This window comes from Oryctolagus cuniculus, chromosome 8 (genome assembly GCF_051225735.1).
Source record: "Oryctolagus cuniculus isolate XC-2025 breed Fujian yellow rabbit chromosome 8, ASM5122573v1, whole genome shotgun sequence".
In the NCBI taxonomy this organism is placed as follows: Eukaryota; Metazoa; Chordata; class Mammalia; order Lagomorpha; family Leporidae; genus Oryctolagus; species Oryctolagus cuniculus.
The window spans coordinates 11,729,631-11,745,957 of NC_142874.1; the positions used below are offsets into that span (position 1 = coordinate 11,729,631).

Below are 16,327 nucleotides of genomic sequence, written 5' to 3' on the forward strand. Positions count from 1 at the left end.
GGAAACCAGGAACTTCCATCACATTTACTGTTTATCATGGATGCAGCACTGTCCACATTGTGGTAGGAACCTTCTTTTTTTAAGATTTTGTTTATTTATTTGAGAGGTAGAGCTACAGACATAGAGAGGTAGAGACAAAGAGAAAGGTCTTCCATCCTATGGTTGACTCCCCAAATGGCTGCAATAGCCAGAGCTGCGTCAATTCGAAGCCAGGATCCAGGTGCTTCTTCCCGGTATTCCATGTGGGTGCAGGGGCCCAAGGACGTGGGCCATCTTCTACAGCTTGGTGGGAACCTTCTTTAAAGACCCACCAGTCAAGTAGATTACCTAAGTCAGGTGGTTTAGAAGACACACTGTCCATCTCAGGAGGCTGAGCGTACATCAACTCATACTTCCTTAGATTAGATATTGCTGTCTTTAAACAACTCTGACGTGTAATGAAAATTCAGAGGCAAGGTAAGATCTTTAACCTTAAATGAGAATTTGCTTCTCAGAGGTGAGATGTCCTTAATTCATGACGTTAAAGAGCAGTGACTGGGGAGGAGCACAGTATCAACAGTTGGGGTGCAGGAACCCAACAAGAAGGACAGGGGCCACCCAAGACACCCTTGTCTCATCTCCCCAGTCTTCCCAAGGCTAACATTGACTACCCTAACTTTTACACTCTCAACTCCAGCAAGCTGAGTCACACACTATACACTCAGGATTACCACAGTTGCAATATAAGCCAAGGCCTTTATAAGGTTAACTATATTAATAAGGCTGAGAACACACCTGGGACAACAGAGAAGCAGCAGAAAAATGGTTTTTTCTGCATGCTAGAAGCAACAAAACTGTTTGCACATGGAAAAAACTCTCATATGACTCATGGAGGGAAAAAAAAAAGCAAACCAGAGTATATGGGGGAAAAAACAATAGATAGAACCAAAGGTGTTCATAATCATAAGTAGTGATTTTGAACAATCACAAAATAAATGAGAAGTCAGAAAAGTCATTTGGGAAAAGAATAAACTTCTCCTTAACTTTGGAAAAAGAGAGAGAGAGAGAGAGAGAGAGAGAGAGAGAATATAGAGTTCCTTGTAAACTGTGGTTTAAATAAAAAATCTTTGAGAGAATTCACAACCAATGACAAAGGGAAGAACATCATCACTGTCAACGCAGGAAGCGCTGATCTCTGAACTCTGGGCTTTGGTTGTCAGATCAGTGTGTGAGTGCCAAAGCCAGGCAGAATCTGACATGGAAGCAGGTGCAGAGAGGAGAGAGGAGGCTAGAACCTTGCACACTCATGAATGATTTATTGTGTGGAAGGCCAAATCCATTTGGGAAATGCACATCATTCATGACTTTGCCGGTTGTAATGAACTTCTCCAGCTGAACTAGGTGTGTGTAATGTAACTATGCAGCTGCCTACGGTTTTATGAGTTAGGCCTTTGTTTTATGCTGATTTTCCAGCACTATCAAAAGAGAGAAAGGGGGAAAGGATGATAAAGAATACACTTTTTAACTTTGGAAGAAAACAAGCCATTTTTCCTGAATAGATTTGTGAAATTGAATTTTTTAAATTCACTGGAAGGGACAGAGTTGCATCTCTAAAAGTTCCAAGGAAAGCAATGTAAAAATTTTTTATGTGTATTTACCTTGGTTTAGGTGGGTAAATGTATTTCTCTTCAGAGTTTCAACTTGAATGAGAACATCTCTTATCTACATCAAGTCTGCTGTTTTTCACAACTAATCAAAATTTTTCTCCCGTCATTTAAATAGTAGAAATGTGCCCTATACATGCAATAAAATAATGGTCATGGCCGGCGCCACGGCTCACTAGGCTAATCCTCTGCCTGCGGCGCCGGCACACCGGGTTCTAGTCCCAGTCGGGGCGCCGGATTCTGTCCCGGCTGCCCCTCTTCCAGGCCAGCTCTCTGCTATGGCCCTGGAAGGCAGTGGAGGATGGCCCAAGTGCTTGGGCCCTGAACCCGCATGGGAGACCAGGAGAAGCACCTGGCTCCTGGCTTTGGATCAGCACGATGCGCCGGCCATAGCGTGCCGGCCGCGGCAGCCATTGGAGGGTGAACCAACTGCAAAAAGGAAGACCTTTCTCTCTGTCTCTCTCTCACTGTCTACTCTGCCTGTCAAAAATAAAAAATAAAAAAAGAACAATAGCAATGATGATAGGAGTTAACATATAAAGTGCTTTACATATAGTAAATCATTTTTTTTTAAATTTAAAGATTTATTTATTTGTTTGAAAGGCATAATGACAGAGGGAGAGACAGAGAGATCTTCCATTTGCTGGCTCATGGCACAAATGGCTGAAAAAAAACAGACTGTGTCATTCTGAGGCCAGAAACCAGAACTCCATCCAGGTCTCCCATGTGAGCAGCAGGGGCTCAAGAACTCAGGCCATCTTCTGCTGTCTTCCCAGGCTCATAAACAGGGAGCTGGATCAGAAGTAGAGTTGCCAGGAGGACTCAGCCCCACATGGAATGCCTGTGTTGCAAGCAATGGCTTAATCCATGCCCCACAATACTGGCCATCACATAGCAAATCATCCAATGTTCAGGACATTCTTTGGAGAAGGAATGGTGGATACCTTAATGTCAGTTCGGCTGGCTGGCCCATCACGTCCAAACACGATAAAATATTATCCTTGACCTTGTTGAGACCAACACTTTTTTTTTAGAAGCAATGATGGTACAGTTTTAATATTAAAGAAATGGGGCTGGCGCCGCGGCTCACTAGGCTAATCCTCCATCTGCGGCGCCTGCACCCTGGGTTCTAGTCCTGGTTAGGGCGCCGGATTCTGTCCTGGTTGCCCCTCTTCCAGGCCAGCTCTCTGCTGTGGCCCGGGAGTGCAGTGGAGGATGGCCCAGGTCCTTGGGCCCTGCACCCGTATAGGAGACCAGGAGAAGCACCTGGCTCCTGGCTTCGGATCAGCGCAGTGCGCCAGCCGCGGCGGCCATTAGAGGGTGAACCAATGGCAAAGGAAGACCTTTCTCTCACTGTCCACTCTGCCTGTCAAAAAAAAAAATTGAAGAAATGGGCTATAAAAAAGTTCCATCTCGTAAATGGTTTTTAAAGCTCATTTGTTCTCCTTTGTGGATGCATAATAAAGTCCCACGGGCTTGTTCACTTTCTAGTATTTCTCGCTGACCAATTCCAGAGAAAAAGAGCCATTTAAGACAGTGAACTGGCCACTGGCTGTTGTGATGTAGATGGTGTACTGCTTCTCACTGTCTGTATCAAGGTTCATCTGATTTGATTCTCCTTTGCTTCGAGGTTCTTCTAAAGCTAACCTTACAGCCAGATACTTGGATAAGTGATCAACAGTGGCATTACCTGAAGTTTTTATGTATCTTGTTTGTGCACTGTCATCTGTTTCCATAAGCACGGGATGAGGCCTGAATACTAATTCAGTTTCACTAGCCCCATCCATCACTGGATCAATGGCCACTGATGCATTGTTGTTATCCAGCTCCAGGCCAGAATCACCAGAGGTTTTGGTCCGTTTGTTACTAGGGCCTGCTTCCTGGTTGCTGTGGGTGGGTGCATCACTACACTTCTACTCCACTACCATTTTTGATCTGCTGTTTCTTTCTCGCTGTAAGCTGCTCATGGCCTGCATCTTCAGTCCCTCCTCGATGCTGGGGCTCAGGGCTTGCTCATTGTTGTGCTTGTTGATCCTGGCTAACACTCTCTCTTGATGAGCTTCATACTCATCACGACTCGGATAAATTTTGCTGATGAGTGCATCAAAGTTTGGATCTGGCCTGAGTGATCTTTTGGAAACTAGCTTTTTCTGACAGGTGGGACATTCTTTGTTGCCAATTCTCAGGGCTGTGATGAGGCAGTCTGTGCAGAAACGGTGCAAGCACTGCTTGGTGAGACCAGCACTTTCATGAGTAGACTTTGTGTGAATCAGATGATATCTAAGGTGAGTGGGCCCCATCCAATCGGGTGAGGACCTTAATACAAACACTGACCTCTCCCAGGGAAAAGAAATTCCGAAAACAGGCTACGTTTGACTTCCAACTGCAGCTCCTCCCTGAATCCCCAGCCTAGTCCATCAGATTTTGAACTCACCAAAATTCCACAATTGCATGAGACTCTTAAAATATCTCTCTCTCTCGCTGGCGCCGCGGCTCACTAGGCTAATCCTCCGCCTTGCGGCGCCAGCACCCCGGGTTCTAGTCCCGGTCGGGGCGCCGGATTCTGTCCCGGTTGCCCCTCTTCCAGGCCAGCTCTCTGCTATGGCCAGGGAGTGCAGTGGAGGATGGCCCAAGTGCTTGGGCCCTGCACCCCATGGGAGACCAGGAGAAGCACCTGGCTCCTGCCATCGGATCAGCGTGGTGTGCTGGCCACGGCGGCCATTAGAGGGTGAACCAATGGCAAAGGAAGACCTTTCTCTCTGTCTCTCTCACTGTCCACTCTGCCTGTCAAAAAAAAAAAAATCTCTCTCTCCCTCCCTCTCCATCTCTTTCTCTCCATCTCCCTCTCTCTCTCTCTCTCTGACTAATAGAGATGGCTATTATTATTTATTTATACATGAGAAAACTGAGAAGTTTTAGTCAAATTTGTTTTGAAACAGTTTATAATCCCTGACTCGGTTTTTATAATTTCTTAAAATCTTTTTATTCTCATTGTCTGAGCAATCAAATCACAAGGTACTGAGTTGATGGCATCTGTAGAAAGATGACTTTCTTTATTCCACGGACAAGTTTATAGGAGTCACGGTCAGCCTGATTCTGCATCATCATGAAAACCAAGATTCTGCATTTTTTCACCTCTTCTAACAAGATTGTACTATCTAAAATTTATCCACACAAGTCTGACAAAATCAAAGCATCCCATCAATTATCTGAATTAGCAACTCAATATTGTACAATTTTGGGTAAAAAAAGATGTTAATGCTTTTTTTGTTTTCCCCTTTGAATTTAAATAACAAAGCTTCCTCTCATTAAGTAAAAAAATTCTATATGAAATCTAAATGTGACCATCTTATTTACAGTTAAGTATTCAGGAAAAGGGAGAGAAAACTCAAAATAAACTCCATCTCACTTTTATTAAAAAATAAATACAATAAACATAAGTTTGATTGACATGAAAGTTTTTTAAAAATTCTAAGAACTAGTCAAGGTATTATTTTATTAAAATTTCTATTAACTTTTTTCTACCTGCATGATGTTTACAGATTATTTCCTAACACTTAGTAAGTAAAACAGAAAGATAAAGAGAGAGAAAGAGAAGAATAAAAGGAAGGAAGGAATGGAGGATGGGGGAAGGAAGGAGGAAGGGAAAAAGAAAGGAAAGGAGGAAGAGAGAAAGCCTATACAAATTAAATTCTAAGGATCAGCTAGCCTGTTCAATAACAAAGGAATGTTGTACAAACATTAAGTTTCTTGAAAGTACAATTTCCTTTCCCCATTAAGAGAGTCAGATTGGCTCAGAGATATTACTTGATCATTAGTAACAGTGTTTCCAAAAAATAGTACTGTTACGGCAATTCTGTCAAAAGAAAAATGAAACTTCTAAAGATGTCTGAACTGAGACTTCAGGAGAAGGACTGGTGCTTCCACACGAGCAGTGTTGTCTTTGAGCATGCCTCTCAGGCTCGGTAACTGCCCTTAGGTGACTAAGAATATGATTCAATGGAGTGGGCATTTGGTACACTGGTCAAGCTGCCAGATGTGATGCCTGTATCCCATATCATTGGCTCTGCCTCCAATTGTAAATTCCTGGTAACGCACACCCTGGGAGGCAGCGGTGACAGTACAAGTAGTTGGGTCCCTGCCCCCAACATGAGACACCTAGATTAGATTCCTGGCCCTTGCTTAGGTCTGGCACAGTCCTAGCTGAATCAGTCCATCTGGGGACCGTCCATCAGTCCATCATTCAGTCCATCAGTGAGCCCGTGGACAGGGGATCTCTGTCTCTCTATTTCTCTCTCTCTGCCTTTCAAAACAAACAAACAAACAAACAAATAAATTTTGAAAATTCCCTTCCTCTAGATGGATGTGGCCTCACTCAAGGAGTTATAGCTTGGAAGATGGTCCTGGCACTGGAATTGGTAAAGACCAGTTTCCATCTTGATTTTGCTCTTTCCTGGATGTGTGATCATGAGGTAATTACCTAGCTTCTCTGAACTTTGGTTTGTTTATTTGCAGTATGGGGATATCAATTCCTGCTTCCTTATTGTCATACATTCTCTCATCTCTGCTGCCACTGCTTCAGATCAAATCCCCATCATTTCTCTCACAGTCTCCTAACTTACATATTCACTCCAGTTTCTACCTGTTACTCCTCAATCCTAATCCAGGATGATTTTCCTAAATAATAACACCCCACAAGCTTTCAGGGAGATGAATCTGTATAATTGCATCCATTAATAGTTATCTATTTGTTTTTACAGTATGTATCCCATGCTGCAGTACTGGAATTTTCTCTTGATTCCCCCCTATCCTAATTTGCCCATTGCACTGATTTTGTACTACCTCACCCATTTCTTTCAACTCCCCTCTTGCTGATCCCTCCCTCACACCCATATACCCGAATGGTGAAACTCCCTGCTACTTCACAAACACAACATGTTTTATGATTGTTCTCTACACATTGCCTTTTCAGGATGTTGTCCCTCAACCACTCCCATCACCTACCCCCACATAAATGCACACACATGTGCAGGTGCCACCTCTCCCCCCACAAGACACATGGCAAACTCCTCCTCCTCAACAACAGTCAAGTACTTCCTGTTGTGGAAATCTGCTCTGGTCATGACTTACCTGGTTTCATTGCTAAATATTTGCACATAATTCTGCTAAAGTGAATATCACAATTTACTGCAGTGATTTTCATACATATTTGATTGTACTCTACTTATCTTAAGTTTCCATTGCCTATCACAGGAGATAAACAACAAATGTTTGTTCTTTAAAAGAGCCTACATAAATTATCAAGTCACTTGATACTTGGTTAGTCAATGAGCACTTGTTTCCATTCCTATCCTGTGAAAATCAGGCCAGCATAGAAACATAAAAACTGAGCATGAGAAGGAATTTGGAACAAATTATCCATAAATCCTGATACAATCGTGAGCTGTTGCCTTGTCCTTTGGTTTCTCTCTTTATGTCTACTTTTGTTTCTTTAGCTACTATGCAAAAAGAATAGGCCAACTTTTTAAGGTTCTTAAATGTTTAACTAGATTCTTGTTTAATTGATTTATGGCTGTGTGGATATTTCTACATGATGCCAAATACATGAATGAAAAAATAAACACTAAATTGCCTGGACACTGTAACATACAGTGCCAGAAATTTCCAATGCGAGAATGACTATGTATGAAATGTATATGTAAAATACTTTACTGTGCTTAACAAATAGAATTTGTATTTTTATGACACTGTCAGATGTATTGTTCTCATCTGATTATCACAACATTCTTCTATTATCATTGTCTTCTTATGGATGAAGCATCTGAGGCATGGCAATATTAAACAACCAACTCAAGATTACACAAGTAATAAGAAACAGCCAGAATGAAAATAGCAGTTTTCTGAAAAGAAGACAACTCCTTTATCAGAGAAATCAACTGTCATTAAGATATTGAAACAAGGAATTAAATAACTCACTTTCAATGAGTAACAAGAAATCAACATAGTTAAAATATATAATATACATAATAGTCTTCACTATAGTCATCCTCATCAGGATATCATTTTTATAATTTTGAAATGAGAAAAGGAAGGGAGGAATCAACACACACACACACACACACACACACACATACAGAGAGAGAGAGAGAGAGAGAGAGAGAGAGAGACAGAATATTTGAAATAACTAGGTAAAATATAGTTAACTACGTATTTGAATGGAACCTTAGTTTTTTAGATTGAAAAAAATGTTTTTCCCCAAAATCCACTTCTAGGCAGCATGTTCAAAACACAAATGTCAAAAATGTTATTTCTTATTCATACATAAATTTTGCATGCCAAGGTTCTCCCATATTATTATTCAGTGCAATGGCAATTGCTCCTCTTCCAGGTTGTCAAGTTCATTTATTTTTGGTTATCACAATCTGTTCATATTTTTCCAATTCATTCTTTGATTAAACAAGAGAAGCTATCAATTAAATCTTATTTGGGAAATGAGCAGCTAGTCCAAAGAAAGCATCTGTAACGCTTCATAATACTGTTCACAAGTGATTTTATGTCCTGCTGTTCACTCAAAGTGCTAGATCAACTTACTCATTTGAACATAAGACAATGTATCTTTTTTTTTTACCAATTTTAAAACATGTATTTTCACAGCTCAAAATTCTTCTGATTAGTTCTGGAGAAGAAAATATCACCTTCTGGAGGAAAAGTAGAGTGAAGAGAATCCCAAATGACTATCGCATGAGTCATTCCTTCCAAACTCTCAAATGCCTTTCCCTGCAGTTTGCTCTTTTCTGCTTAGCACGCATGCTCTTTTCCTTCCTGGTTTCTGTTATGAATTTCCTCCTGAAAGTGTGCTCTGTAGGTATTTCAGAAACCAACGCCATGTAAATGGAACCCTTCTACAGATGTCAGTAAAGTATGTACACATTTAAAAACCCAGATCATAAATTATAATTCCTTGAAGACATCTGACACGTTGTATTAAAAATTACCATTTAAGGGGCTGGCACTGTGGCATAGCGGGTAAAGCCCCCACCTACAGTGCCAGCATCCCATACGAGCATAGGTTCGAGACCTGGCAGCTCCACTTCCGATCCAACTCCCTGCCATGGCCTCGGAAAGCAGTGGAAGATGGCCCAAGTCCTTGGGCCCCTGCACCCACGTCCAAAGCCACTTTTACATTTTCAGATACTGTTATACCAACTACCCCACTTCTGATACCAAAGTTGTCATTATGGTTCTACAGAGAAACAGAGTCATGGTGTATATGTGCACACATACAGACACACACATACACATATACACACACATTCCTAGAGGCTAAAAAGTTCCATAGTTCCATGGTGGCTATGTGAAATCTGAAGAACCAGCAAATGTGGTATCATGGTTAAGTTCAAGAATCCAAAGGCATCAGAAGCAGGGAGGTCAACAGAACAGCAAGGAGTCCAATAGCCCCTGAAGGGTCACTGGTGCCAGTCTCACAGTCCAAAGGCCAAAGACCCCTGAGTCTGACGTCCAAGTGAGGAGTGAGAGAAATCCCACTCTGGAAAAAGAGGGAGGGGTCTCCCTTTTCCCAAATTCTGTTCTCCACGCTTCCAGTCAACTGGAAGATGCCCACCCTCAGGGAAGGCAGGTCTTCCATTCATGACGACCCCCATGCCAATCACCTCTGAGAACGTCCACACAGACATCCCTCGAAGTAGGGCTTGACCAGTTCTCTCGGCATCCCTCAAAGCAGTCAGATTTGTCCCCCAATAGCCATCACCATTGCCACATCAACTGCCAAAAAAAAATTTATTCTTTCACTTATCAGTATGCTCTAACCTACTGAAATATCATTCCTCTTATGACTTAAAGCAAGTTCTCTTTGTACCAATTAAAAATGAGAAAAATTTAAAATACTCATTTTAGCTAAAGAAGAAAAGACATTTAGATGGGCACATTGACTTGCTGTGACAAGACTTGATCGGTATTTTTAAAATACAACAGAAATTTCTACCAACCAGTTTTCTTCCACTAAAAAGGCAGTTTAGGAACAAGTGCCCACTATAAGAAGTGAAGAGAAAAGCTTAGACATCTTTTTTGAGTGACCAGGAATATGATACAGCAAATATTTTAACTTATCCTCTCAAGCCTCTTATTTCTATCACTAAATCTTTAACATTCAGGCTTGTATTATGCAAATTCCAATCATACAGAAGCTATAGAATTTTATATATATCATTTTAAATAATATGTAATATATAATACATATATAATTCTATAGTTTCTAAATATATATTCTATATATACATAATTCTATAGTTTCTTATGATTGAAATTCGATATATATATGACAATATTTTTTTTCTTTTTTTTTTTTTTTTTGACAGGCAGAGTGGACAGTGAGAGAGAGAGACAGAGAGAAAGGTCTTCCTTTGCTGTTGGTTCACCCTCCAATGGCCACCGCGGCCGGCGCGCTGCGGCCGGCGCACCATGCTGATCCGATGGCAGGAGCCAGGAGCCAGGTGCTTTTCCTGGTCTCCCATGGGGTGCAGGGCCCAAGCACTTGGGCCATCCTCCACTGCACTCCCTGGCCACAGCAGAGAGCTGGTCTGGAAGAGGGGCAACCGGGACAGAATCTGGAGCCCCGACCGGGACTAGAACCCGGTGTGCCGGCGCCGCTAGGCGGAGGATTAGCCTAGTGAGCCGCGGCGCCGGCCCTGTATATGACAATATTTTTAAACCTTAATACTTTAGCATATTTTCCTGAGTTTTTAAGCAATTATATATGTCAAAAACAGTTAAAGTCGGCCGGCACCGCAGCTCACTAGGCTAATCCTCCTCCCTGAGGCGCCAGCACACCGGGTTCTAGTCCCGGTCGGGGCCCCGGATTCTGTCCCGGTTGCCCCTCTTCCAGGCCAGCTCTCTGCTGTGGCCAGGGAGTGCAGTGAAGGATGGCCCAGGTGCTTGGGCCCTGCACCCCATGGGAGACCAGGAGAAGCACCTGGCTCCTGGCTTTGGATCAGCACGATGCGCTGGCCGCAGCGGCCACTGGGGGGTGAACCAATGGAAAAGGAAGACCTTTCTCTCTGTCTCTCTCTCCCTCACTGTCCACTCTGCCTGTCAAAAAAAAAAAAAAAAAAGTTAAAGTCTACAGTTTATCTCTACACTTATCCATTCCCTTCTCCCCTCTCTAGATACAACTTCTGTTCTCAATTTGGTATTCACCATTCTTGTACATATTTTAATAATTGTGCTACACATGTATATCCACAATATTTTATCGTTTTAAATTGTATAATGTACATTAAAATTGTACCTATTATCCCTCAATTTGCATTTTTGATTCTTTATATTCTGTATGAGAATCATTAATGTAGATGTGCTTAAAACTATCATTTACTCTAACCACTGAATAGCATTCTATTGTATGAAAATAAAATTTATCAACCTAGTATCCAATTATGAAGTTTCATATTCTCAAAGCTTTTTTCTCTTTTATTTTTTAATTTTTTATCATGGTGAACAGATTTCACATAATTCATATATACAGATTTGAGAACATAGTGATGCGCCCCACCCCAGCCTCCCTCCTGCTCCTGTTCCCACCCTCCCTCCTCTTTCCTTTCTTATTCCTTCATTTTTACAATGGTCTACTTTCAGTCTACTTTATACTCATAAGATTAATCCTACACGAAGTAAAGGGGTCAACAAGTAGTAAGAAGAAAAAACACTGTTCCTCAACAGTAGAGCAAGGGCTGTAAACAATCATCGAATCTCAGAATGTGAATTTCACTGCTACACATTACATATTTAGTACTCTGTTACCAGAGATCAGGGAAAATATACGGTGTTTTTGTCTTTTTTTGGAACTGGCTTATTTCACTAAATATAATGGTTTCCAGTTACTTTCACTTTGTTGCAAAAGACAGGATTTCATTCTTTTGTATGGCTGAGTAGTATTCTATACTATATATGCACAATTACTTTATCCAGTCTTCAGTTGATCCCATATCATCGATAGTGTGAATTCAGCTGCTATAAACATGAGAATACAAATAACTCCTTCATATGCTTATTTAATTTACCCCCAAGGAAGTTTTTCTCTTTTAAAAACCTTGCTTCCACTGTATTTCTTACCATGTATTCATTAAATTTGCTTCAGGGCTGGAGTTGTGGCATAGATGGTAAAACTGCCATGTGGGATGCCGGCATCCCATATGGACACAGGTTCAAGTCCCAGCTGCTCCATTTCCAATCCAGCTCCCTGCTAATGTGCCTGGAAAAGCAGCAGAGAATGGCCCAAGTGCTTGGGCCCCTGCACCCACATGAGAGACCTAGAGGTATCTCCTGGCTCCAGGCTTCAGTCTGGCCCAGCCCTGACTCTGTGGCCATTTGGGGAGGGAAATGGAGGATAGAATATCAATATCTCTCTCTCATTCTCTCTCTCTCTCTCTTTCTCTCTCTTTTTCTGCCTCTCCTCTCTCTCTGTAGCTCTGCCTTTCAAACAAATAAAATAAATCTTTAAAAAAATGTTTCATTAAAAATTATTGCCACCTATTTCCTTATGTATCTGTATCTATGCAGGGAAATTTCTATGTTGAAAATTTGAGTATCTTGCAAACACGATCAAATTATTTTCCGAAATGGTTGTATTAAGCTATGCTCTCCATGAGAATATCTGTCCCTTCAATATTTAATGTTTCCAGACTTTTAAAAAAGTTTTATTTATTTTTATTTATTTGAAAGGCAGAGAGAGATGGAGAGAGATAGTTGCCATATATTGGTTCACTCCTCAAATGCCTATGCTTGGCTTGTGGGTTAAAGCCCCAGCCTGCAACACCAGCCTCCATATGGGCGCATGTTGGAGTCCCAGCTGCTCCACTTTCAATCCAGCTCCCAGCTAATGCACCTGGGAAAGCAGAGGAAGATGGCTGAAGTGCTTGGGCACCTGCACCCATGTGGGAAACCCTGAGAAAGCTTCTGGTTCCTGGCTTCAGCCTGGCCCAGCCCCAGTCCTTGCAGCCATTTGGCGAGTGAACCAGTGGATGGAAGATCTCTCAGCATCTCCTTCTCTTTAATTGTTTATAGATTCTAGACACCACTATACTATTCTGCTCGAAATTTTTCTCAAAGTGCAACTTGTCTTTGATTATAACATCTACTGAAATGTATAAGTGTATTTTAATGTAAATTATCACTTTAACTTCTTGTACCTTATTTAAGAAAGACTCCTTTATGCCAAAATCATGATTTTCTCCAATAACTTCACAAATGTTTTACAGGGTTGCTTTTTCACATTCAAGCTTTTAATCTACCTGAAGTTAATTTATGTATACTGTGAGACAGGGATTTAATTTCATTGTCCCGATCATCATAGCACCACGTGTTGAATAAATCATCTGTCCTCCATGGATCTGTAATAACACCTCTACAGGTTATTAAGTTTCTTCATGTGAATTGGCCTTATTTTTATTTATTTATTTATTTTTTGACAGGCAGAGTGGACAGTGAGAGAGAGAGACAGAGAGAAAGGTCTTCCTTTGCCATTGGTTCACCCTCCAATGGCAGCCGCGGCCGGCGCGCTGCAGCTGGTGCACCACGCTGATCCGAAGGCAGGAGCCAGGTGCTTCTCCTGGTCTCCCATGAGGTGCAGGGCCCAAGCACTTGGGCCATCTTCCACTGCACTCCCTGGCCACAGCAGAGAGCTGGCCTGGAAGAGGGGCAACCGGGAAAGAATCTGGCGCCCCGACCGGGACTAGAACCTGGTGTGCCAGCGCCACAGGCGGAGGATTAGCCTATTGAGCCATGGCGCTGGCCGAATTGGCCTTATTTTTAACAACCAGTTATATTAGTTTATTTGGTAGTCTGGTGTTCAAACTGTGATTCAATTTGCTTTCTTTTTTACAGCTTCATCACAAGTCTTCCCAGCTGCTGAAATGAATCCACACCAATTACATTAATAAATTTTTACAGTGATTCTTAACCCTTTACTGGTACATGAGAATTCTGAATCAACTTTTTATTTTCTCAAATAAAGTCACAAAAACTGGGATGGAATCTGGCCTGGCAGTGACGACACCAGATAAGTTGCCCTTATCCCACACCCAAGTGCCCCAGCTTGATACCTTCCTTCACATCCTGGCTCCAGCTTCCTGCTAATGTGGATCTCAGGAGGCAGCAGTGATGTCTGAAGGAATTAGGTTCCTGCCACGCACGGAGCAGACCAGGATGGCGCCTACTCCTAGCTTCAGCTCAGCCCAGCTCAGCTGCTGGGGGCACCGGTAGAGGGAACAAGCACATGTAAGTGCTCTCTCTTGGCCGGCGCCGCGGCTCACTAGGCTAATCCTCTGCCTTGCGGCGCCGGCACACCGGGTTCTAGTCCCGGTCGGGGCGCCGGATTCTGTCCCGGTCGCCCCTCTTCCAGGCCAGCTCTCTGCTGTGGCCAGGGAGTGCAGTGGAGGATGGCCCAAGTGCTTGGGCCCTGCACCCCATGGGAGACCAGGAGAAGCACCTGGCTCCTGCCATCGGATCAGCGCGGTGCGCCAGCCGCAGCGGCCATTAGAGGGTGAACCAATGGCAAAAGGAAGACCTTTCTCTCTGTCTCTCTCTCTCTCACTGTCCACTCTGCCTGTCAAAAAAAAAGTGCTCTCTCTGACTCTTCAGTGAGTAAGTATCTTCCGAAACATCACAAAAATTCTACTGGGGTTTTACGTAGCACTGTATTAAAATTAAGCTTAGTTAGGAGATAAGTGACATGGTTGTTCTTTTGAATTTTCCAATTCAAAACTGTACAGTTCCTGTTATTCACGTTTTGATATATCTTCAGAGTTTTATAGGGAGATTACTGATGCCATAAACAGGAGTGTCAATTGGTAAAGTCAACAACAGGAGTCACTGTGCACTTACTCCTCATGTAGGATCTCGGTCCTTAACGTGCTGTACACTGAGGCTTAATGCTATAACGAGTACTCAAACAGTATATTTCACTTTGTGTTTCTATGGGGGTGCAAACGACTGAAATCTTTACTTAATGTACACTAAACTGATCTTCTGTAAAAAAAAAAAAAAAGAAAGAAAGAAAGAAATTTTCAATTCCCAACTTGACTCTCACTGGGATTAAACATGACAATAGGTCTGATCTGATTTCATCATCATTTAAAAAAAATCATCTATTATTTTTCACTTTATGTTTCTGTGTGGGAGCAAACTGTTGAAATACTTACTTAAGGTATACTAAGCTGATCTTCTGTATATTAAGATAATCGAAAATGAATCTTGATGTGAATGGAAGGGGAGAGGGAGTGGGAAAGGGGAGGGTTGTTGGTGGGAGGGACGGTATGGGGGGGGAAGCCATTGTAACCCATGAGTCGTACTTTGGAAATTTATATTCATTAAATAAAAGATAAAAAAAAAAAAAAGAAAGCACATAGCTAAATAAAACACAAAGCCCTGAATTATGTATTTTTATGTAATTTTTAAAGTTTTAAATAAACACATAAAAATTGAAAAAAAAAATTTTCTCTATAAAAGTCTAAGACCTCATTTGTTATATTTTACCTAGATATGTGTATTTTCTGTCCTTTAAAAATTACACTTTCAAATAATATCTTTTATTTTTTACTATTTAATGAAGCTGTGATTAACTTCTGTGTATTTTCTGAGCTCTCTTAGGTAGTTTTAATTTTGTATTTTTTAATTTTCTATGTAGACTATCTTTTTATCTGTAAATAGCAAAAGTTGTATTTACTTTGTAAAAGATTCCCACACTATTTATTCATTATGCCTGACCTACTGGGCTGGTTCAAATGTCCCATGCAATTTGATTAGAACCAAAGATAGCATTCTCCCCTAGCTCCTGACATGAACTGGAGAACTTTGGATATTTGGTAGATGAGTATGGCATTTAGTCTGGTATTTGGTAGGAATCCAGGTTACTTTTGTCTTTCTATGCCTACTTCTCTGTGAGCTTTCATTTTGAATAGGTCTGAGAAATTTCATCAGATGCCTCCTCTTCTCTGTGGTACAGTTATATTGTCTTTCTATGTACCCTTTGGGTTAATTATATTGATATATTTTTCTTTCCACCCGTCTTTGTTTTTTCTTGCTTCCTGAATTTCTTTTTCTTAGAGGCAGAGAGACAGGAAAACAGAGCCAGGCTGCACAGAGAGCCGGTTCTCTCCCCACAAGGTGGCGACTTGTGCAGGCCAAAGTGAAGAGCTGGTCACCCAAACAGCAAATGTAGGGGACCCAACTACTTGAGCCACCACCTGCCACCTCCCGGGGGTACGTTAGCAGGGAGCTGGGACCGGGAGCAGGGCTGGGACTGACCCCCAGCGCTCCAACATGGGAGATGAGCATCTCCATGGGCGGCTTAGCTGCCACACCAAATTCCAGTGAATCCACTTGCCAAGGATGCTTATCAAAGTATTTTAATGTAAAGATTCTAAAATAAATTATTTGATTTTAGTTAAAAAAATCTGTAATGGAAGGATGTGCATATTTTTTTCTGCACTTTTAGTACAAAATTATATTCCCTCATAGTTTACCTATGATTATCTGTTCTTTGGACATAATATACTAAGGTATTTAGGTCTGATTTCTGGTTAAAGAAGACAAGTTGAAGACGTCCCCCCTCCAAATAGATTTGCTGTAGATGCGGAAAATAACTGTCACAGAAGAGTAGACCGACCTGATTC

General features: G+C 41.7%; 1 pseudogene; it reads right to left on the reverse strand.

Annotated features, from left to right (window-relative positions):
• Positions 1-3,076: 3,076 nt before the first annotated feature.
• LOC100349283 (E3 ubiquitin-protein ligase RING2 pseudogene) lies at positions 3,077-3,943 on the reverse strand (annotated as a pseudogene).
• Positions 3,944-16,327: the final 12,384 nt, after the last annotated feature.